The sequence below is a fragment of the Lactuca virosa genome, chromosome 7 (genome assembly GCF_052849685.1).
Source record: "Lactuca virosa cultivar CGN04683 chromosome 7, Lactuca_virosa_CGN04683_v6, whole genome shotgun sequence".
NCBI classification, from domain to species: Eukaryota; Viridiplantae; Streptophyta; class Magnoliopsida; order Asterales; family Asteraceae; genus Lactuca; species Lactuca virosa.
The window spans coordinates 126,204,934-126,229,161 of NC_136432.1; positions in this window are offsets into that span (position 1 = coordinate 126,204,934).

Consider the following 24,228-nt stretch of genomic DNA (forward strand, 5'->3'; position numbering starts at 1 on the left):
GTATCGTCAGAGGATAACCCAACATATCCCCTTACGAAGGGACTGAGTAGGGTTAAACACTTGCAGCACGCTAGGAGCATTGGACTGAAGGACGATATTAGTTTTAGTGATTAGATAGCTTTTAGAAACTTGTAATAAATAAATTGTAATTGACATTTTGATGATTAAATAAAGGTGTTTTATTTATAAGTAATGTTACTGTCTTGTGTCAATTATTTACTATTGTTTCACTTTGCATGTTTTGACTTCCTAAATAATAAGATTATTTAAACTATCCACAATCGATCATACGTTGGAAGTAAGTAAGAAAGAAGACTGTCATGATTTGGCTTGTAGATTGTCTAAGTGTTTAGACATAGCAAAAGTTTGGTGCAACGTTCATGAGTGCTTATGAAATATGATTTGAGTGTTGGATTAAACCCGCACTCACATGAATCACTTCATGGAATTAATCATGAGTGATTGTGAAATGATAATATCATATAAGTCTTTAAACCTAGATATATGAGTTGTTGTTTACGATTCGGTTTTTCATTAATAATGTGTAAACGTATCAGTAACTTGATGTTATAAAACGCATTGTTGTGTACGATTTGATGAGTAAATAGTACAAACATATAAGTCGAAGTTTATCTGTTCCTTTTATTCTACGAGGTTAAAAGCGACATCTGGGCCCCTCGATGATTTTGTTTTGACTTATGTGTCGGGCCCGGTCAGGATTGAGTTGATGTGTTCAATTAAGTTCTATGTCAGACAAATCAGAGATCGAGAAACAAACTGTTGGACAATAAGTATGACTATGTTCCATGTGATTGTCCGCACGACATCTTAAGAACGGAGGACTATACGATCCCTTATTTAAAGGACGTGTCAGAGTTCGACAACAACTTTTGAGAGCTATGATTGCTAATCAGATTTTGAAGTCGTAATTGCATTTATAGTTATTAGACTTATCCAAGTCGGAGACTGTTGGATTTGGTGTCTAAGCCCATAACTATATTTGGTATGTACTTGACCCGGTTGCAGCATGCTCCTTTTGGATTGCCTTCACCAGAGCAACTTGACTGGATGAATAATGGAGAAATAGGTTATTATGGTTTATTAATATATTATATGAATAATATATTAAAAGAGAAATCATATTATTTAATTAACACCGGTCAAAAATTATTTAGAATTGATTTTGTGGTGAAAAGAGGTTAACTGAATTAAAGGGACCGAAGTTGTAATTACAAGATAATTGCATAATGGGCTGAGGAACCCTTTGGAAGGGGTTGGACGAAATCTTATGGGAGCCCATAAGGATTTCGTCCAAGCGGCTTGGTTCTAGAAGATTCTTGTGGGCTGCTTAGAGCCTAAGCAACCGGATGAGGTCTTTGACTGAAACCCTAATTCCTCACCTATATAAAGGACCCTAGGCCTCACAATTTCGACTACCACTTGAACCCTAGAGATCATAGATCCGATTTTGAGCCTTCCCCCTCTCTCTCCAAGATCATCCAATTGCTTTGGTGTTTGTGATTCATTAGAGGCATCGCATTTGAGGTGCTAGGTTCTCAAAAGCTCAAGATCTTCAAGCTACAATCAAAGGTAACATTCTTACTAGTTTAATTATGTTGATTTTGATTTTTATAATATGCTAGATTAGGGTTTGGAAGTCTTGGACATTATTGCATGTTCAATTAGAAAAACTAGATCCAAGCATTAGGGTTTGCATGTGCACCATAGGATTGATGTAATGCTCATAACCCAATAGATATAATTTCACATATTTATTTAAATCAATGATTATAATTTTATATAAATAAAAAAATATATCCTAATTAATAATTTATTTAAAGTAATTTATTAAAATAACTGATTAATAATGTTGAGTTTTACTATGAAAGTTTAATTAATTTTTTTAACCGTGGTTCCCACGAGTTATAAACTAGTTATTTATATATGAGGATGAAGTATGAACAATTGAATGTTTTAATTTCGTGATTATCGCTTTTGTTTTTTTCATACTATATTTTTTAGAATTATCGAAAAAATGGATTTTTTAACTATATGAATATCTATCGAGCTCTATATATTTTTACCCGAACCTCGGAGCATTATGGATTTTGTTACTTAGTCTATGAAATTTATTGTTTTTATTTTAGTTTCTTAACAAACATGAGAATGTTGTGATCATCTTTTTTATGTTATTTTTTACTAAGAAAATGAAGTATAAACAATTGAACGTTTTAATTTTGTGATTATTGGTTTGTTTTTTTTATATTTCCTAGAATTACTAAAAAAGTGGTTTTTTTACCAAACGAATATCTATCGAGTTCTATATACATGACCGATATATCTTTACCCTAACGTGTGATTAGGCAGGGCGAGGATGGGGTGGAGTTTGGGAGTTTGGCTGCGGGGATGGGGATTGCAATCCTCACCGACATCACTTCTATTTCATCATTAGGCAGGAGGGTCGAACATCGAAGGAAAGCGAAGAAACTACGCTGTGTTCACACCCTAGTCTTTATTTTTCTTTTTATATCATTTATAATAAAAAACAGACTAACGCTAAACCCATCAAAGTACATCGAACCAACTACATGTCTCAAGCCATGCAAGCCCACGAAGCTATAAAAGGAAGAAAGACACAAATCAATGCCTAGGAAATAAACACTTTTTACCTCACTCATAGAATAATACCAAAAACCGTTATTACTTGGAACCATCTTGGGTGATACTCTTGACCTTATTGGGTTTTATATTTAAAAAATAGTCTCCAGCTACGAGTTTAGCAAGGTTGTTAATATCCCGATTTTGATCTTAAGATCTTACGATTATAAGATCCCACACATGAAAAACGATCCCGATCACACTACGATCTCGATCTCACCTCTTAAGTTTTATTATATAGTCGAGTATCAAAAGTTCGTCTATTGAACTTGAAATCGAGCATCACAAGTTGCAAAAAGTCTTGTAGAGCATCATCATTTCATCGATTCATCTTGAATTAAGCAGATCACACTCATAGTATCCCATTTATGTTCTTATATCTTTATTTGTACATGATCAAAATAATCTTTTTTCGAATTAAGTTGTTTTCTTCTTAATTTTATTGTATGTAACAACCAAAATTATGGTTCATGCTTAGGAAGTTAAAGTGGATTCCACAATATATGTCTTAATCAACATCAAATTATAATGTATACTTCACACCGACCTTCTTGCGAGAAAATTTGAATATGATTTCATTTTAGTAGGATATTTTGACCCCGATCCGATGTTATGATCACAATCTTGCAAAATGTAAAACAGTCCTTAGTAAAATCTAGATCTTGACAACCTTGAGTTTAGCAACAAAAGAATTTTAAAGAATATCATAAACACTAGTTTAATTTCCTAAACCAAGGATCATCATGCAAGACATGGAAAGATTAAAACTAACCACAGAAAGAAAAGATTACAACCTTTGAAGTCTTTGATTCTCATAGGAGATTGGAAGTTGATGTTGTTTGGCAAAAGACTGCAAATAGAGGAACTCTATGTGTATCTAGCTCCAAAGCCAAAGAGAGGAGAAGGAAAGAGCTCCTAGAGCTCTCGACTTTTATTGAGAAAAAGAAAGAGAAGAAGTAGAAAAACTAGCTCCAAAGTCTTGTTATCATTCTATTTATATACTTACATGCATGCAAGAAGGACCATACATCTTAATAAATGAAAGCATGGTGAAAATAAAAAGCATGGTGGTGTAAGAATTTGCTTCACAAGTAACACTCACCCATGTATGGGGACCCATAATTTTGACTAGCAAGAGTCAAAGTTAGTTGGTCTTTTATTCCATCTTATTTATGTAATATATATAACATATGAACTCCAACTAGTCCAAAATGTTGTACACAACTTATTTAATTATATCGTATGAATAACTAGTTGTTTTTCTCTCTAAGAAAATATTATTTCCACAAATAATAATTTCCAAATTAATTACAAATGTTGATAATATTTATTAATAATCAAATTCTAGTAAATAATCAATAAGTGATAACTTGCTATAAGGTGCAACCCAATATGAACATATGTTATTAGCAAATTTCATTCTATAATGAATCTTATGCATATAGATCTCTTAATCTTCCACTTGCACAAGACTCATCATAGATTTATATAGATACTGGTGAACGTCTAACAACATTTCACTACCCCCAATAACACATGATGAAAATGCCATTCATCAACATCCAATTCCCAAAAGCTCAATGCTACAATTGGTGTATAATGTAAGTTTATTAGTTATCCCTTTGTTAGAGACATCATGTTGAACATGAGATTTGGATCACAGTCAATCTTATTTGGTGATAAATTTTGGGTAACGCGTATTAGATGTCTAACTCTCAACACATAAAGAGAAACAAATCACATCTTGACTATATATGCTTCTTGATTAGTCCACACCATGCCTAATAATAGTCTATATAACTGCCTAGTCAGAGAACAACATTTGGCCATATCAAAGCATACATTCCCTATACTTCAGTCCTAATATGTATCTCATACAATTATGTAAAATTCCCGACTAGGTCCCGATTAGTCCCAGTCACTACCCAACCGATTAGAAGGCACCTAGCGATTAATCATTGCCTATAAAATGAACGAAACAGTACCAGGCAATTAAATTTTAACACTTTGAAGAAGTTCTATCTCAATAGAAACTATTTGAGGAATGATTAGTGTTGTATTAATCATATTAACGTATTTTTTTAATGATATTATTGGTATTTACGAACTTTGTTATTATATATATATATATATATATATATATATATATATATATATATATATATATATATATATATATATATAATTCAACAAATTAGCAATTTTGGGTTCCCGCCTAATCCCCGCCTAACTGATTAATCCTTTAACTCGAGTCTACTGACTAGCTGAGAACAAACATTTTTTACAACCTTGATCTTAGGTATTAAGGATACAAAGATAGTACCTTTGTCAAAAATCATTTATGATAGCGATCCATGAAGTGATCTTGATGCGGGTCATGTCTAATACTTGTTCTCTGAAAAATATCTATAAATCTTGGTTGTAACCTTTTCCCTACTTTCATCTTATGATGATCAACTAATCCAATTCATATTAGTCTTACTTCATAATTATTCCCAAAATTAAGACCAACTATGAACTTTTAGAATTATATTATTCACGGATTAAACATGTTTATATAGAACACAACAAGTATTAGTATGAAGATCATACCCCAATATATTAAAACAATATAATAGTTGTTGTCACAATGTTCCAATATCCAAATACTATATCCAAATCAAATCCCATGTTCTATAATAACAATGTCCTATAACTTAAGCATGACCTTTCATGCTTAGCTTAAAGGAAGGACTTTATTAATTGATCTGACTAAATTTAATTTGTGTGAATTCTACGAATACAATCATCTACATATTTGACTTTATTCTAAGTATAGTTAAATATCATGGAGAATATTGTTGGTGTTCTGATGTGACTTAGAGGACTTAGCTTGATTAAGTACACTCTTGAAGTAACCAAAGATTTTCAGATGATCCTTGACATGAAGGACTCAACCTAGTTTTTAATAAACGCATTCATCCAATCATATTAGATTGCTTCTTCTGAAGTAGCAGTGTATGTTGGGTGACAAAAAAAAAAGTTAAGAGCTTCGTACAAATATCAAACAAGTTTCGGCAAACTCAAGGAAATAAAACTTATGAAAAACATAAATAAAAAGGAACACATTATTTAACGTGGTTTGGTCAAGGTGACATACGTCCACGGGTAAATGTATGTGTGTGTGAGAGAGAGAGAGAGAGTGAGTGAGTGTGAGAGAGAGAGAGAGAGAGTATTTTATTAACTTTCTGGAACTATTACAAGCACTCTGTAACATCTGATTCAAGGTATTTTTCATTTTGACCCTTTATGTGTAATTAGTTTGCAAATTTGGTCCCCAGGGGCATTATTGCCATTTTTGGGAAAAATGTGAGTACGCTGGGCGTACCTCTAGTACGCACAACATACATAATCAAGGGACAAACCCAAATTTTAGGGTTTGGACCCAATTTAAGCAACCTTATGTCCCAAGGTTCTCTCATTTTACAGCCTCCATTGCCCTTTTGAGCCTCATTTCGAAACCCTAACTCATCTAGAGATATTTGAACCCTTTGTGTGTTTTTGGTAAACCTTGAAGAAAAATAAACATGGAGAAGGAGCATTAATCAAGGAGGAGCTGGTAGATCCAGATTCCACTCATCATTTCCAGCTCCATAAAGGTATAAAACTTGGACCTTGCTCATTCTATGCTTAGATCTAGTTGCTGTGGAGTTTTGGACACTTTTTGGTCCCATGAATGAGATCTAGTAGGATTCTTCCACTCCAGAAGTTAGGAATTGCTCCTCTTGATGTTTCTGAGATCCCTAGTCCATAAAGTTAGCATCTTGATGGTTGAGGACCAACCATGCATGTGTATATGTCCATTTGGTGAAAGTAGGATGCTAAATCTAAGGTTTGAGTTCATTTGAGTCATGCAAAGGCTCCAAGGTAGTGACTTTATGGATTAAGACGTTCCCCGAGGTTTGGATCTGAAATATGGAAGTTTGGTAGTAAGCATAAAGTGCTTAATGGGAAAAAGGCTTAATGGGTGCGTACGTTGGGCGTACGCAAGCGTATGCTGCGCGTACGTGTTTGGATCCCGGACTCCGTGAAGCAACCTAGTACGTCGGGCGTACAAGGGGTACGCTTAGCGTACTGAACCAATTTGTAACATTATGTTTAAAGCAAAATAAGTAAATAAATAAATAAATAATGATACTTAAAAACTTCGCGATGTAATTTTTATATTTTGCTGTAATTCTAAGTCGTATTATTAACGGGGTGTATGCTTTAGGTTTTAAAAGTTATACTTGTGAATATTGAGGGTTAAATTGTAACTTTTGGACTTGGATTGTAAGGAATTCTGAAGGCTGAGGGCTGTTTAATAAAATATGGATTTAAGTTGAAAAGAAATTGAGAAGGAGGGACTGGAAGTGTAATAATGGGTTACGTGTGTTTATGGACGGGGCATAAACCCGTCACCCTCCTCTTAGCCTCCATTTATAAGGAAACATAAACCCTAACCCTAATCTCATGCATCAACCGCAACCCTTATATCCCCTACATCCGGCCGCCGCCTCTTTGGCTGTTGAAGCCGGAAACCATCGAAGCCAAACCGCCGGTGAAGCTGCCAACAAGGATGAAGAATAGCACGTAGACGCCGAAGCAGTGGGTCGCCGGAACCGTGAATCGGGGCCGTCGCTGTCGTTCTCTGGTGAAGGCCCAATTCTCGTTCCCCTCTACGACCACCCCTTCTCTTTCCGCTACTGATTCCGTTCCGTAGCAGCTCGCTCGTGACTGACAGCCGCACGCCACCAGGTGGGTGGTTGTGTTCATAACTTGCATGTGTCGTTCGTGTGTGTAATTGCTTGGCCAGACTTTGAAAGGAAAACCCACCACCATGAGGTGATGGCTGTCATCTCCGACCACCGCCTGCCACCGCAAAGGCGGCTGTGGGTGTGTTTATGTAGTGTTATTTCATGTTTGGGAGGTATGTATGTGTGGGTTCTTTGGCCGGAAAATGTTAGAAACCACCATGACAGCCAACCATGGTGGCCGTCGCCTTGCTGCCGCCTTCTGCCACCATCAGCCGCCATGTTAGGTTGCTATGTGCGTGAACTCTTATGTGTATGGGTTTTTTCTGCATTGGTTGATGTATTGGAACCCTGTGGTCGGATTTTAACTCGAAAACCACCACCACCGCCGTGGGGTGGTGACTGCCGCTGTGAACCACCATCGACCACCACCACCCGAGGTGGCAGTGGGTGGTGCCCGACCTAGTGAAACCCAATTTAATCTAAAACTTAACCTTTGGACCTAATTGGCATGTGTTTGGGTTGGAAGCCCTAATTAGGGTTTAGAAAACCCTAATCTTGGAGACTTTTGCTTGGGACCTTCCGGGACCCGCATTTTGGACCGTTGGATTAGAATTATGAGTTATGCCCGACCACTTTGTATAATTGACCTAGTAGAGTGATGGGCTTAATGGATTAAGTCCTTAATGGATTAAGTGTTCTTACTTAAACGTAATCATCATTTTATGTGAAAACTCTAATTATGATTGGGCTTCGAGTTGGGCCTTTCTTTTGGGCTTAGGTGTTTGGGTTCTTGATGGGCCATCTGAGAATAAGTGTATGGACTAGGAAAATTGAATGGGCTTTAGGGTGAGGCTCATGTAAAGGGTTTGGGCCCAATTTGGATTATTGGGCCTTGGTTGATTTTTTGGCTTGCGGACCTCCAGGGTTTGAGTTTAGGCCTTGGTCTTGGACCAAGATAGGTTAGTGTTAAAATAGTCTTTTTACCCCAAGTATGGATTTATGGTTATGCATTGGCACCCAATTGTTAATTGGGTGTTGTTTTGATGTTTGACAGTTCGGGGATCTGTCAGCCAGCAGCCGGGGTTCGTCTTTGTGATTCGGCAGTGTGAGGTGAGTATTCTCACAATATTCCTGGGTCGAAGGCACCAATGCCGGCCCATTACGTCTTATGTGGTATGCTAGTTGTCTCTGTGATACTTGCATGGAAGACCACATGGGGGGGGGGGGAGCCCGTGGCATTTCGATATCAGACCATGGGGGGGGGCATGGCATTCCAGGTAAATACCATGGGGGGAGCCTATGACATACTAGATAAAGACCATGGGGGCAGCCCATGGCAACTATACGTGTATTGCATGATTATCTGTGGTTGTATGTTGTATGGTATTTTGGGGAACTCACTAAGCTTTGTGTTTACGGTTTTCAGTCTATGTTTCAGGTACTTCGGTTTCAATTGGAAGAGCTCGGGATGATTGTAGAGCACACACCACAAGTTTCCACATTCCATGATTTACTCTGATTGAAGATGTTTTGATTAACTTTGAATTACCTTGGTTTTATGGAATTCGTTTGTACTAATGATTTATTAATCTAAAAACAAAAATTTTTATGTCATGATTTTTTTTGGGACGTTACAAGTTCAGGGTGTTACAAGTTGGTATCAGAGCCTTGGTTTGAGGGATTCAGATATACTCTCGGGTGTATCTGAACTCAAACTGAGGAATTGGTAAAGTTTTCAAGAAGAAAAGTATTTTAAGAAAAGAGTTTTCTAAGATAAGAAAAAGTGTGGTGCATGTAATTAGCCGAGCTTAAGTAAGTTTTCCCAAAATACACATACGTGTTATTTGATATGACTTGATTTATGAATCGGTGAATCGCATTCTTGTTAGGGCTAAGGATCTGCTCAGTATTTTCGTGATAGAATGCTAGAAGAGATGCCTTTATATGTATATCGTATGAGCTGGTATACTTGCATGCTAGTGTTGATTAGTTAGTGGTAGTTTGATCTGATATGTGATGCCTCGTTGCATTGGGGGTATTGGATGCTATGCTGAGATGGGAATATCTATTGGAATAAGTAATTGCTAAGTGTATGCTTTAAAAATTGTATACGGTTAGGATCTTATAGCCCTAGAATAATTTATTTGGCCTTATTTCCTGTTCCTTGTCTGGTTGTGGTTTTAGGGTAGAGTCTATTATTCGACAGTCTATTTGATCATGTTCTATGTATAATTTGCATGCATAAGGCAACCGATAGTAAGGGTGGAATTTCTAGCATAAGTGTTGATGTGTGGGGTGAATGTTCTATGATACTTCTATGGATTGGAGTGTTACTGCACGAATGCTGCTTGCTTTGTGCTTGGTGGAACTCTTGGATGATGGGAGTTAGCTACTAAGTGAATTTGATGGTATTCATAAGGTGGATGACTAGCATTACAAGGAGTTCTTTACCAGCTGATGGCAGGATGAGGTCGGAAACCTAGGGGAGCCTAGGAGGTGCTTCGGTGGATTTTGTGTTGATGTTTAGTGAATAGTTGGTGCATCAGTGGAGTAGGTTACTTAGAGGATTCGGGATGATTCCTAAGTAAAGTATGGATAGGTGTGGACGGTGGTATTGGGCCCATATTACTGAAAGCACAAGATCCATACTCGAATCGGGGAGAGTCTTGGAGAATCTAAGAAGCTTGGGGAAAAGGATTCTTGAGTATGTTATAATCTTTTGCATGATTGTATTTCAGTTTGGTGATGAGTTTCCAAGAAGGAGGTTTAGGTTCTGGTTCCGGCTCATGTAAGGGTACTGAGCCGATTAGCGAGCAGATGCGGGAATTCATCTCGTTGGAGATTACCCACGGTGTTTTGGAGACGACTCTTGTGGTCTTTGGTTCGGTTAAGGAGGGGTTTTTAAAGATCTTGGATGAGCACTTGGGAGCGTTCCGTGCTGAGGTTGTGGCTATCGTTGGAGCTCGCACTCTTTCTTTCTGTGAATTTCGTGCTTGTCGAGCTCCTGCATTCTATGGGGAGAAGGACCCCGTTGCCAGTAGGAGGTGGTTAGAGGATATGGCTAACGTGTTTAGGACGAGCTTCTCCCTGAGGGGGGGGGGGGGGCGAAGGTCAGAGATGCTTCCTGCCCATTGAAGGTCAAGGTGCGAGATTGGTGGAAAGAGATTGGTCGTAAGATAAGAGATCATGCTGTTGATGCTATGTCATGGGATGATTTCTCGACCAGGTTCCAAGCTGAGTCGCATTAGAGATTGAGGTACAACAGTTGACGCTAGAGTTTCAGGATCTCCTCGAGGCTACTGAAACCAAGGCAGAGATCACTGCCAAGCTCCGAGGGAGGACTTTATTGGTTCCACAGTATGCGGCAGACGAGGAAATTAAGAAGGCAACGTATCATGATATGTGGCTGGACGATATCAAGGAGTTTGAGAGTATTTCAGGATGTAAGACTCTGAATGATATGATTTCTAGAGCCCAAGAGAAGGAGGTCGATTTGGAGCCCCAACATAGACTAGCCAGTTATTTCAGTGTCGGACCGGGGAGAGGCCAATGCTCGAGCAGGTGATATTGCGGGTATGTTGTCTTTTTCTTTTCTTCGGTTGTTAAATGTTTTCTTGTTGCTTGGATTTTATATTGATTTGGGTAAGCGTTATCTTTGGGTTATTGCTCCGTTATCGTTGGGTTATATCTTCGGGAATTGTTTCATGTCTTTTGCGTGCCATGAATCATTAGCGGTTCATTGAGGGGTTTTATATCGTGTAGCGGGTTCCAATGTGTTCGACTGCTATTCTGGTTTTTGGTCAGAATCGGTTCGGGGGTATTGTGCGGAAGGCCTTTGGTCAGGATTCAGCAGGTTAGTTCTCCGGTAATCGTCAAGTTTCAGTGGTTTTAGTATTTGTTCTGGTAGGAGCGGCAGTTACCTATGGAAGAACTGTTGGGTTTGAACACTACCGTTGCTAAGTGAGGAACGGTAGCATGAAGATGGTGGTGTCAGTTGCATGAGTTGTTTGGTCATTAGTAATGTTAGGGGAGTTTATATTCGCTCAGGTTGCAATCGACTAGGAACCAATAATTCTTTCAGAATGGAAGTTAGGATAAATATTCGTCGGTTCAGGGCGAGGGTTATGGTTTTAGTCGCCAACATAAAAACTCAGGAATGGTGTCATTGAAAGTGATTGGATTATCGGACTGGTTAAGATCTCCAGAGTGTTTTTCCGGATTTGAGAAGTTGGGCAATCATCGAGCATAGTAATGGAACGCTAGTTTTGGTAAGCGCAAGTCATAGGCAGTTCATGCTATATAAGGTGGGTGGGTTGGGAATCGATCAGTATCCCGGGAGTTAGGAAGGGTGTGGAACTAGGGAAGGTTTCACATCCTAGACAGGGAGAGAAACGACCCAAGAGGCCGTCTGGATTAAAGTTGTATAAGTTGGAAGTACAGGAAATGTCCAACAGATGTCAGCGCCTTTCTTGATACGCATAGCATGTTTGTGGACGGATCCAGGTTGAGGGTTGTGCTAGAGGCTTGCTGCATGTGCTTGCTTGATGAAGGATCTGGGGTGCGAAGCATGACCCGAACACCTGACTGGATGTGGTTGGATGCAAGTTTCGTCTCAAGATGAGTGGGGTTGTGTTGGTTAGGGTGTGGATAGACCATGGATGGTAACCATGGTTGGGTTGCAGTGTTGTAAAACTACGATGGAATTGTAGCATTCACCGGTCTGAAAGTAGACAATCGTTAGAGGTGGTCATGTGTGTAGAGGGAAAATCAGTTCGTGCATTGGGCACGTCGGCCAGGATTGTTGAGGAATGATTCTCTGTTTTGGGTTGAAGACTATTGGGGTTTGATGCGGAGTCAGGCCGGTGTAGATCTAGACGGGTGGTACCCATGGGCAAGGCCCGTGTGTTTATGACAATCCAGGTGGGACCTGATAGAGACCGCTGGGTCAAGATTCGGGATCTTGAGTTGCAGGATTATGTAGGTGGTCAGTGTGTGACGCAGAGGGGTTGATAGGCTGGGTATTCTTGTTATTTGGACTCTCGAGAACCCGGTGGTTGGTCCAGGTGCGAGACTGGTAGTCTCAGCGTTGGTTTGGGAACATTTATATCTCGACCTAGCAAGGGTTGTCATCATCAGAAGGTCTTGGGTGAAATGCAAGTGCATATCTGTGTATCTCGGGTTATGAGATTAGTAGCAGGTTGGTTTTTGGGCCAAATCTCGAGTCGGGTATCACAAATGTTTTGTGTAAAATTTTCGTTTCGTGGATTAAGGATCGGGGTATCTATATGCCGAGGGCATCGATCGAAGGGTTCTAGGGTAATGAATGGATTCAGTTTTGATGATAGGTCAACTCTCATGATTGTGTATTGGATTGGTTCTATTTGTGAAGGGCATCAAGATAAGTCAAGGAAATATTATTGATTCGGAACTAGTGTGTGGAGTAGCTTGTTATTCTGAGGAGATGTTAGGTCACTTGCAGTTGGGTTTAGACAATCTCAGAGTAAATGATTTGATCATGTTGCACAATTCTCGTCTGTGTCTAACCGTTGCAGGGATAAGTCTCCTACCCGAAGGATTATCTGAGCCTTCTGTCAAGTATAAGTGTTCAACAGGGACATTTGGTCTGTGATACTGTTTTCTAGTGGGAACCTCCAGTTATCAGAAGTTGAGTAGTCAGTTGGGAGATAAGTGGACTGGATTCAACAATAATGATTCAGTATCGGCGGTATGTCAGGGAGTCAGACCATCTCGAGACTTCAGATTGAGTAAATGTGATTATGTTGCAAGGAATTCGTTCATCTTTAGGTTGTAGAGCCATGTGAGGGTTGGTTTCGATTGCCTTGGGAAGGCTAGGGTATGCTCGGAGTTGCCTGCCGTGCCGTGGATGGTGAGGAATGATTTCGAGGACGAAATCTAATTTAAGTGGGGGAGAATTGTAACATTCTGTTTAAAGCAAAATAAGAAAATAAATAAATAAATAAATAATGATACTTAAAAACTTCGATATGTAATTTTTATATTTTATTTTAATTCTAATTCGTATTATTAACGGGGTGTATGCTTTAGGTTTTAAAAGTTATATTTGTGAATATTGAGGGTTAAATTGTAACTTTTGGACTTGGATTGTAAGGAATTCCGAAGGATGAGGGTTGTTTGGTAAAATATGGATTTAAGTTGAAAAGAAATTGAGAGGGAGGGACTGGAAGTGTAATAATGGGTTAAGTTTGACAGTGGACGGGGCATAAACCCGTCACCCTCCTCTTAGCCTCCATTTATAAGGCAACATAAACCCTAACCCTAATCTCATGCATCAGCCGGCACCCTTATATCCGCTACATCCGATCGCCGCCTCCTTGCCTGTTGAAGCCGGAAACCATCAAAGCCAAACTGCCGGTGAAGCTGCCGACAACGAAGAAGAGCAGCACGTAGATGCCGAAGCACTGGGTCGTCGGAATCGTGAATCGAGGTCGTCGCTGTCGTTCTCCGGTGAAGGCGCAATTCTCGTTCCCCTCTGCGACCACCCCTTCTCCTTCTGCTACTGATTTCATTCTGCAACAGCTCACTCGTGACTGACCGCTGCACGCCACCAGGTTGGTGGTTGTGTTCATAACTTGCATGTGTCGTGCGTATGTGTGGAATTGCTTGGACGGACTTCGAAAGGAAAACCTACCACCATGAGGTGGTGGCTGTCCTCTCCGACCACCGCCTGCCACCGCGAAGGCGGCTATGGGTGTGTTTATGTAGTGTTATTTCATGTTTGGGAGGTGTGTATGTGTGGGTTCTTTGGCCGAAAATGTGGGAAACCACCATGGCAGCTAACCATGGTGGCGGTCGACTTGCTGTCGCTTTCTGCCACCATGAGCCGTCGTGTTTGGTTGCTATGTGCGTGAACGCTTATGTGTATGGGTGTTTTCTGCATTGGTTGATGTATTGGAACCTTGTGGTCGGATTTTAACTCAAAAACCGCCACCACCGCCGTGGGGTGGTGGCTGCCACCATGAACCACCGTTGACCACCACCGCCAGAGGTGACAGTGGGTGGTGCCCGACCTAGTGAAACCCAAATTAATCTAAAACTTAACCTTTGGACCTAATTGGCATGTGTTTGGGTTAGAAACCCTAATTAGGATTTAGAAAACCCTAATCTTGGAGACTTTTGCTTGGGATCTGCCGGGACCCGCATTTTGGACCGTTGGATTGGAATTATGAGTTATGCCCGACCACATTGTATGATTGACCTAGTAGAGTGATGGGCTTAATGGATTAAGTCCTTAATGGGTTATGTGTTCTTACTTAACCTTAATTGTCATTTTATGTGAAAACCCTAATTGTGTTTGGGCTTCGAGTTGGGCCTTTCTTTTGGGCTTGGGTTCTTGATGGGCCATCTGAGAACAAGTGTATGGACTAGGAAAATTGAATGGGCTTTATGGTAAGGCTCATGTAAAGGGTTTGGGACCAATTTGGAAAATTGGGCCTTGGTTGATTATTTGGCTTGTGGACCTCCAGAGTTTGAGTTTGGGCCTTTGTCTTGGACCAAGCTAGGTTAGGGGTAAAATAGTCTTTTTACCCCGAGTATGGATTTATGGTTATGCATTGGCACCCAATTGTTAATTGGGTGTTGTTCTGATGTTTGACAGTTCGGGGATCTGTCAGCCAGCAGTCGGGGTTCTTCTGTGTGATTCGACAGTGTGATGTGAGTCTTCTCACAATATCCCTGGGTCGAAGGCACCAATGCCGGCCCATTACGTCTTATGTGGTATGCTAGTTGTCTCTGTGATACTTGCATGGAAGACCATCAGGGGGGGGGGTGCTCGTGGCATTTGGATATCAGACCATGGGGGGAGCCCATGACATTCCATGTAAAGACCATGGGGGCAGCCCATGACATACTAGATAAAGACCATGGAGGGAGCCCATGGCAACTATACATGTATTGCATGATTATCTGTGGTTGTATGTTGTATGTTATTTTGGGGAACTCACTAAGCTTTGTGTTTACGGTTTTCAGTCTATGTTTCAGGTACTTCGGTTTCAATCGGAAGAGCTCAGGATGATTGCAGAGCACACACCACAAGTTTCCGCATTCCATGATTTACTCTGATTGAAGATGTTTTGATTAACTTTGAATTACCTTGGTTTTATGAAATTCGTTTGTACTAATGATTTATTAATCTAAAAACAAAAATTTTTATGTCATGATTTTTTTGGGACGTTACGGGTTTGATTAGTTAGTATAGTGATTCTCCGGTTCAGCAGCCCGAGCATCTATTTGACTGACAACAGACTGAGGTGAGTTTGCTCACTATACTGTAGGACACTAGGGATTTTATGTGCTTGTAATCTTTGTGACTCCTGCAGTATGCTGGTATGCATGCGTTCCTGTATGCTATATGTATGTGGGGTGAAATAGATCCGATACAGCCTTGTGCTAACATATAAGTTGAAATAGACTCGGGGGGTGAAATAGACCCGGTACAACCTTGTGCTGACATATGAGTTGAAATAGAATCGGAGGTGAAATAGACCCGAAACAGCCTTGAGCTGGCGTATATGTATGGTATGCGGTATTTTGGAGAACTCAATAAGCTTCGTGCTTAGGGTTTCAGTTTATGTTTCCGGTACTTCCGGATCGAAAGGGAAGAGCTCGGGATGATCGCATTGCACACACCATGATTTTTCCGCTTATTGACTCTAATGTACTTTTGGGATGTTATTTGATTTAGTCTGAATACTTTATGGTTTCGACAAACATGTTTGGTTGATGGTTTATTTATATAAGAACGGGAATTTTTGGCTTTGAATTTTGGGACGTTACAAGTTGGTATCAGAGCCTTAGGATTCGACCATAATCTCGAGTATGTCTGAACTCAAACTAAGGGTGTGGTAGACCTTTTTATAAAAGAAATGTTTTATAAAAAGAATTTTCTAATAAAGGGGTGTGGTGCATGCAATTGACTGAGATCAAGTAATTTTTCCCAAAATACCCATACATGTTTTGTGATATGATTTGAATTGTGCATCTGTGAATCGCATGCTAGATTAGGGCTAAGGATCTGCTCAGGATTGCATGATAGAATGCTATGACAGATGTGTTTTTATGCCTACTGTACGAGCTTGTAGACTTACATGCTAGTACTAATCAGTCAATGATAGGATTGCCTTTTTATGTTATGCTTTAATTTCAATTATTCAATGCTTGAATGTTGCTTGCTTTGTGCTTTTAGGAGTTCCCATTAACACCAACTAACTAGTAAGCGAATACGCGAAGTTACATATTATTGAGATTAGATCATTTTAGAAGGTTAGGTTTAACCCTGTTGTGCAGCTCTTGTTTGTGTCCAACCGTTGTAGTGTGAGACCTTTCATTTGAAGAATTATCTGGTGTCGGTGGTATGTAATTGTATTCATAAGCTAGTTAGAAGGTGTTAGAGGTAGTTTCTTCTGCAGCTGATAGCAGAGAGTGGTGTGGTGGTAGCCCTAGGAAAACCTAGGCGGTCATTCGGTGCCGAGAACCTTTTTTTGATAAGGGCTGTTTGGGTTGTTAGGGGAGCGACTTGGAGGATTCGGGGTGATCCTTGAGGAAAGTACGGATAAATGTGGAAGGTAATATGGGCCCGTACTACCGGAAGCAGAGGATTCGTACTCGAGTCAAGGAAAGTCACGATGATTCTAGGAAGCTTATAGAATGTGAGATTCCTCGATATATATATATATATATATATATATATATATATATATATATATATATATATATTTTTTGATGGTTTGAATGGTCTATTTTCAGTACGGTGGCCACACGATAAGGTTCTGGCAGTGGTTTGGGTTCTGGCTCGGGGGCCGGACACATGGATGATCAGATAAGGGAGTTCATTTCATTAAAGATCGCGGTATTCTTGAGCACACTCCTGTAATCTTCAATATGGTCAAGGCGGGTATCATAGAGATTCTGGATGAGTGCTTGGGTGCTTTTCGTTCTGAGATGGTGGTGAGGTTGGGAGCTCACACTTTGACTTTCCGTGGGTTCCGGGCATGTGGGGATCCTGAGTTCTTCGAGAAGAAGGACCTGATTGCGACCAGGCATTGGTTAGCAGATGTCACGAACACCTTCCGCACAAGCTATTGTCCCGAGGGGGCAAAGGTCAGACTTGCTTCCTGTCTTCTGAAAGACAGAGCTTGAGATTGGTGGGAGGAGGTTGGGAATGCCTTTGTAAGGTGAGGCGGTTGAGTTGATGACTTGGGTGGATTTCGTGACGAGGTTTCGGGCTGAGTTTGCACCTGTGATTAAGGTCTAATAGTTGGCGATGGAGTTTCAGGACCTTCGCCAGACTACTGAGACGGTGCTGAAGATCATGGCTATGTTTTGTGGGAGGGCATTACTGGTTCCATAATATATGGAGGGCGAGGAGATGAAGAAGGGGAAATATCACGATATGCTAAGGAGTGATATTAGACAGTTTGTGAGTATAGCCAGTTGCAAGACACTGGATGATATGGTGACGAGAGCCAGAGACAAGGAGATTGACTTGGAGATGGAGAAGAAGAGGAAGACATATCGGGTTCAATGTTATGAGGGTTCGGGCAAGAGGCCCAAGGTTTTTTATTCGATACCGAGAGGCTAGCAGGGATGAGGCTGCTGTGGCAAATGCGGGAAGACTCATGATAGAGCTTGTAGGGGTGGTGGATCAGGTTGCTACAAATGCGGCAAGATTGGGCACTTTAGCCGAGATTTGTAACATTCTGTTTAAAATAGAGTAATTAAATAATAAACCTGGAACCCCGATATGTAATTTTTATTATTATTTTATATTATTGTAGCTAAAATCAAATAATAATTAGCGGGGTGTTGGTTTCGGGGAGCCAAATGACAAGATTTGAATCTTCGGGGGGGGGGGGGGGTTAAAGTGTAATTCCGGGATTTATTTTGTAAAGATTTTCAGAGGTCGGGGAGTGTTTGGTATCATTTGGACCTAATATGAAAGGATTGATGGAAGCAGGGGCTAAAGATTAAATTCTGGACCTAATTTGAAAAGGGTTTTGTAGAGGAGGGGCCATTTGGTAACATTTGGATTTAATTTGTAGGAAAAAGGAGGAGGAGGGACTGAAAGCATCAATATGGTAAATTGTGGAGTTTGGACGGGAGTTTATAACCCATCACCTTGCCCCTTAAACCATAACCCTACTCTAATAACACTAGCCGCCACCTTATACCTCCCTTAACCTCCAACCGCCGCCTCATAGCCAACCGGTGTCGCCGATCGAAGCCAACCACTGGTGCAGCCACCGAAAACAATGAAGAGCCTCATGTGACGTCGGATCATTGGGTCGCCGGACCGTATTGCACCGCTGCTGTCGTCGCGGTCAACCTTTCTCCTTCTCCTTCTTTCTGTCACCATCCGTAGCCGCTCGTGACATCGCCGGTGCTGTTCCAGCTGCCCTCGTTGTCGACTCTATTCCACAGCAGCTAGTTACCGCTGTTGCGCCGAAACCATAGAAAATGTAGCCGTTATCGTCTGCCACCGGTCGTAGCGTCGCTGTTGCTGCCGTTGCTGGACTATTCCGACGAGATGGTGGCAGCGTTCGTGGTTTGTGATGCGGATGCGCGTGTGTGGGCTTTCTGTCGATTAGAAGTCATGAAGAACCATAGTGGCAGCCGACCATGGTGGCTGCCGTAGAAGACGCTGCTGTTACCGCCCTTTGCCACGACTTTCACCGCCATTCGTGCTGCTGCCGCTGCCGCCATACGCCACCAGGTAGGTGGCTGGGTTTATTTCACAAACAGAAGCATATGTGTGTGGTTACTTCGCCGGAAATCACAAGAGAGCCACCACCACCACCGTGAGGTCGTGGCTGTCACCTCCAACCACCGAATGCCGCCACAAGGGTGGCTGGGTGTGTGTGTATGTGTTAGTTGTGTGTGTGCGTTCATTTGAATATTTCGTTGTAATATTGTATCTTGACCGAAATAATTACGGAATCCATCACCACCACCGTGATCCGCCATTGACCACTACTACCCGAGGTGGTAGTGGGTGGTGCCCAACTTAAATAACAAGTAATTAACCTAAAGTCTTAAGAAATGGACTAATTGGGTTGTGACTGGATTAGAAACCCTAATTAGGGTTTAGAAAACCCTAATTTTGTATATGCTAATTTGGAATTGTCAGGACCCGCAAGTTTAGACCATTGTATTGGAATCATGAATTAATCCTGACCACGTTGTATGTTTGACCAAGTAGAGTGATGAACTTAATGGATTAAGTCCTTAGTGGGTTAAGTAAGAACACTTAACCCTAATCATCTTTTCATGTGAGAAACCCTAATTTTGCTTGGGCCTTGAGTTGGGCCTTTTATTGGGCTTTTGTTATTGGGATACTGATGGGCCATTCAAGAACAAGCATATGGACTAGAATATTTGGATGGGCTTTAGGGTTAGGCGGATGTGAGGGGTTTGGGCCTAATTTGGAAAATTGGGCCATAGATGGGCCATAACTGGGCCTTGATGATTATGAGGTGTTGGACCAATGGAATGCCAAATGTTTGGACTAGAATAAATGGTTGGGCCTTAGGGTAAGACCATGTAAAGGTTTGGGCCCAATTTGGAAAATTGGGTCATATGTTGGGCTTTGGTCCATTTGGTGACTTTTGGGCCTTTGGAGTGTGAGTTTGGGCCTTGGGCTTGAATCAAGCTAGGTTGGGGGTAAAGTAGTCTTTTACCCCAAGCATGGACTTATGGTTATGTATTGGAACCCGATTATTAATTGGGTGTTGTTTTGATGTTGACAATTCGGGAATCTGTCATCCATCAGCTAGGGTTTTGTCCGCGGGACTTCAGTTGCGTGAGGTGAGTTTTGCCCAATATAGTCAAGGGTCTAAGGCACCAAGGATGATCCTTTTAAGATTGTTATCCTGATATGTTATATGTTTGAGTATCATATGATCTATTAGATTGGTATTCTGGTAGATAGGATGTTATTATGCTATTATGATCTGTTAGATCGGTATCCTGGTAGATAGGATGTATTATGCTGTTATGATCGGTTAGATCGGTTTGTCTGTCTATAGACTGTTATGTGATTATCTGATATATGTGCACATGTTTGATTAATGGTTGAGGCTTATCTGCTTTGTGCGAGAGCCGACAGACCTGGGCATTCTAACCCGATGGTTGTGGACCGTGAGTATTCCATCCCGAGGATGATTGGACTCGTAGTATGTGGGCATTCCAACCCGATTGTGACAACCCGAAATTTCTATCTTGTAAAGCCATTCAATTCAATCAAGAGCCATACTTGTTTCTGCTATCTTTTAGCATTGTTAAAGGTCTGTTTAAGTGTTCTAAGCCTAGTACATTCAAGGTTTAAGTGTTAGGATGTATCTGCTAGAGTTCATTGTGCATCAATCAAGTCGGAAAACTCCAACACTTGGAATTTACGGCCGTAAACTAGAGATTACGGCCGTAATCTCTTGGCTAGCCGTGAACTCCACCCTTAAGGGTGATATCCCTTCATTTTTCATCACTTTTCACAGTTCCAACTCAAGAACACTCATTTCTCTCTCAAGTATCATCAATATCACTTCTATTTTCCGACAAATTTGTAAGTGATTCTTCCCTTTGTTAGTTGATACCTTTCATAATATAGTAAAGTCCCTTGATTTCATCCGTGAATTCATCTTTTTGGGTTAGATATTCAAGAACACCAAGAACACCCACTAGTTCTTTGGGCCGTGAACACCCTTTCAAGCTTCAAAAACGTAAGTATCCTTCCATATGCTAGTTAAACATTAGAAGCTCTTGAAATACACCCTAGAAATCAACCATTTCACCAAGAACAATAAGAGTTTACGACCATAGCATCTCTTTTGGCCGCAAACCCCTATCAAGAAGATCATAGGCCGTAAACCCTTCTCATGATCTTCTTAGGCCGTAATCATCAATGGTCGTGAACACATTGGCCGTGAACACACAAGGCCGTAAACACACCCTTGTGTGTGGCCGTAAACCCCTTTAGAACAATCATATGTGATTGTAACACTTCATTCCAAGTGTTTCCTAGTCCCTAAGTTTGTTCCCTATCATGATTAGTTGTTATATACACTAATTATATCCATATATGTGTCATTATATGCTTAATAGGATCCGTTTGTGTTCGAGACTTCACTTGACACTTAACATCCTATATCGATCTTTCATTCGAATCACTCACTATAGGTGAGTTCATACCCCTTAACTTATCTTTTAAATGATTTTAATGGGGGGGGGGGAATACAAGTAGAAACATTTATAGTTATTGAATCAATCATATCTGATTAATAACTATCAAACAAGTGGATTTCTTATACTTCAAAACTGTTTTATCAAACAAACTGCTTCAAATCGTTTTATAAACTTTTTTATATGTTAAATCATTTTATCAAAACTCTTTTAAACTTATATATTGTCAAAATCATGTCTATATAGATATAGTTATATAAGTAGGATTGAAAGGGCTTAAGACTGATAACTCGCCTTATTTCATGTTCCTTGTTTGGTTGTGGACTTAGGGTATCGGTTGTTTGTCCGAATGCGTTTGAATCTTGGTTATATATTATGTATATGTATATAGATATAAAAGTTCTTCAATCAGTTCAATACCTTTGGGTAGCAAAGGTGTACAAACATGATCAGTCATACAAACGACAGTACTAGTAAAGTATAATAGGTATAGTTTAGGAAGATACTATTTACTATTTCTAGAAAAATGAAACATACAAAGAGTCAGTTCATACATGAGTCAGTTCAAACATACCATAACGAGAAACAATACATACTATAATGAGAAACAGAAAGAACATACTATACACTAGAACAGAGAGAACATACTATACACTAGAACAGAGAGAACATACTATACAAATACAAGAATACTATAACAATAATGTGAGCCACTACTTCATGGCATGGAAATATACTGTTGTGTCACGTTTTGTACCCAGAGTCTCCTGGAGGGAGAGCGTGAGTTTGTGTATAGATCTATACGAGATTGACCATCCTACACCTTGCTGCTAGCTACAGTGGGACCTGCAGGTCTACGGGTGACGAATGTCATACGATTTCGACGTCTCCGAACGTCGTGTACCACTAGTCAATCAAGTATGGTTACAATCTTATCACAGTTTACCTTAATTAAACAAACTGGTTTAAGGTAGTTAGTACATTGGTAGTTACTTATATAAAACTACTTTACATCTTTATTTTCCCATTTCATTCACATTGTGATCTTCTCACATAAACGGTAATGAAAACTATATTTTGGTAATGATAGTCATACTTGGGAAAAACACTCACTTTTACAAAAGAGCAAACATAAAGAACATTCGGGTCTTGGTAGAAGACTACATGGTAGAAAATATAGGATTTTCTAGGAAGTTTACAAACATTTACATCAAACACTTACAAACTTTTACATCAAACATTTACAAACATTTTCATCAAACTTATACAAACAATGACACTAAAATACTTATGAACTCACGAGCTTTAATGCTGATCTACGCTTTCAAAATAACTTGTATTCTCAGGTCACCAGTAGACAGGTACCGATCACCAGGTTTTGAGAAGACGGAGCACGCTCAAGTCTCGCCTTTTATTTTGATTCTTATTTTTGGTGTCTTTCAAACTATTCAGAACACACTTGTATTAAATTATACTATTAATGCAATGGATGATGTTGTTGCTTGTTTTACTATTATGAATTGTTATGATACTGTACATGACGTCCTCCGCCCCCGAACTTTTCTGCCGTTCTGGTTTGGGGGTGTGACACCGATGGTTGTGGGCCGTGAGTATTCCATCCCGAGGATGATTGGACTCGTAGTATGTGGGCATTCCAACCGATGGTTGTGGGCCGTGAGTATTCCATCCCGAGGATGATTGGACTCGTAGTATGTGGGCATTCCAACCTGATGGTTGTGGGCCGTGAGTATTCCATCCCGATGATGATTGGAATCGTAGTATGTGGGCATTCCAACCCGATGGTTGTGGGTCGAGGGTATACCATCTCGAGGATGATTGGACCCATAGTATGTTGGCATTCCAACCCGATGGTTGAGGGCCTGGGGTATTCCAACCCGATGGTTGATTGGACCCATAGTATGCTGTTTGTGATTATGTGTATATTGTTATGTGTATGGGTATTTTGGGGGAACTCACTAAGCTTCGGGCTTACAATTTTGGATTTTGGTTCAGGTACTTCAGATGATCGCGGGAAGGCGAAGGCGTGATCGTGCACCTCCTCTCATTTTTATGATCTTGATTTATGGGATACTCTGATGTCTAAACTATTTTGAAAACACTTTGTAATAACTTAATGGTTTTGAATGGTTGAAAAAGTTTTAAATTGGCCTGATTTTTATGGATGTTACAAGTTGGTATCAGAGCCTTGGTTTGAGTGAATTGGAGGAACACTCGTGTGAATCCAGTCTCAAACCAAGGAAACTATTTTCAAATGGTTTTCAAAATACTAAAGGAGGATGCACAGTGTACGATCAGTCGGAGCCAGTAAGTAGACCCCAAAATACGATACAGTTATTTGATATTGTGATATGTTAGAACAACATGCTAGTGATAGGCTAGGGATCTTCAGGAATTGCATGATAGAATTTCCTGATTATATCATGCCTTAGTTCCTATAGGTTTTTCTTGTTGAGATGATATGTGGCTCTTTCGCATGTGAACTGGCTATTGAGTGGATACGCTAAGTCACAAACTGCATAGTATAAAAGATCTTAGGCTGAGAGGTTTGGTCCTGCTGCGTAGC